Source organism: Acyrthosiphon pisum, chromosome A2, assembly GCF_005508785.2.
Source record: "Acyrthosiphon pisum isolate AL4f chromosome A2, pea_aphid_22Mar2018_4r6ur, whole genome shotgun sequence".
NCBI classification, from domain to species: domain Eukaryota; kingdom Metazoa; phylum Arthropoda; class Insecta; order Hemiptera; family Aphididae; genus Acyrthosiphon; species Acyrthosiphon pisum.
Window position 1 is genome coordinate 116,161,515 of NC_042495.1, and position 1,917 is coordinate 116,163,431.

The window sequence follows — 1,917 nt, forward strand, 5'->3', positions numbered from 1 at the left end:
GAATTCGTCGTTCGCCTCTAACTGTAGATGCTGCCGTTTGTAGTGCTGACGGAAGAATGATTGTGCTCCGTATGGTTATGGGGCGGGTGTTGTTGATTTCGTCATAGTCTCCCCTATCCATAGCAGTACTTGTTGTGGATGTAAAGTGACTAGTGATGTTAAAAAGTAGCAGTCACTGCTACTTTTCACTGTGACTGAATGAGTAGCAGTAACAGTGCCTGCTACTTGTACATAAAATAACAGTGATCACTGATCACATTATCGTTACTCGTTACCTATCAATTATTCAGTTATAATATAGCAAATTCACAGCGTGATAAATATTTTTCACAGTTTAAAACATGAACTAAGATAATATGGACTGGTGGCGACAAGATGGGTGGGTGGTAGTGGTGCGGTCAGGTTTTAAAACGTAGTTTCCGTAGAGCAAGGTTTATAAATAATAATAATATTATCTATAAACCTTGTACGTAGAGAGGGAAATCTTGCAACCGAAGCGATCGTAGTGTTATTTTCATGAACTACTATTCAACCGTGTTCTGTAATCTGTTCGTTCGCTGTTACACACTATTTTTTCGCAGTCTGTATAGATCGATATACGGATATGTCTGTTGGATAATTATATACAGCTCCTCAAATGAAATCTCGTACTTAACGCGATATTTATTAACTATTCTGTTAGTAAAAATATTAAGGGGATTCGATACCGTGATTTTCTGTTTTCGTCTAACACACGCGTGACATAGTATTTTAGACGTGTTTTTTGCCAAACAGACCAATTGATCTAATGAAGCGATAAGAATTCTGAAAACAGATTTAAATTCGTCATCAAGACTACGTGAAATCGACTTGTGTTATATTAGGTAGAAGTATACTGAGGAATATACAATAACTGAATTACCATTTTATAATCAAATTTTAGAATTTAAATATGTTTTCACAGTTAAAAATGTGAGGTCTATTTAGTATATAATTATCATCTCTATTACAATTGATCCGAAACTATATAACTGATTCTCACTAACGAAATCATTTTTATGGTATATCACATACATATGTATTCATTGCTCAATATTATTCATTTACTCCATATAACACACTATTAACACCAGGGCTTGGAACCGAAATTAAAAATACCGGTATTTTAACCGGAACCTATTGAAAATATTGAAACCGGAACCTTACCGAAACCCTTTTTTGATTTTCTGAGGAACCTAAACCGGAACCGGAACCGATATTTGTCGGAAGAGAAATTTTCGGTTAATTTCGGTTTTTTTCGGTTAAAGTTTTACTTAATTATTTAATATATTTAGCCAGGTAATACATATTATTAAATAATAGTTGATTCGGTTTGGTTGTAAATGTATACGGGTTATTATAATTGTATATTTCTATAATCTAATAGTTCCAGGAAACAATAAAATATGAGCATTTACCAAAATAAATATAATAAATATTGTTTTTCGCCCGTTGGTTTGTAAAGCATGTCGTTATGATTATTTCCTTATATCTTATAATTTATAATTAGTTTTGGATACAATGTCTGGTAATGTTGATGAATGATATCTATAATAAAATGATTATTAAAACGATCAATATACACACCCGAACAAATTGTTATTAGATTGTGACAAGGACTAATAATTAATATTATAATGGTTAAATTTAAATTTAAAAGTAAAATAAATTCTATTTCAGTCTCTTATTATACTATATACCTATTATGGTATCATATTAAATTAGACTGAAAATTATCAAAAATGAATTCAGATTTTGAAACCTAAAAGTTGAAATAAGAAAAAGTCAAATAATCAAAACAACTTTTGGGTCTAGGACATTTCGCCGGCACCGCGCGCAAATTTAACTTTTGACTTGGGGGGGCTGAATATATTAAAAGCAAGCAGACCATTACATTAT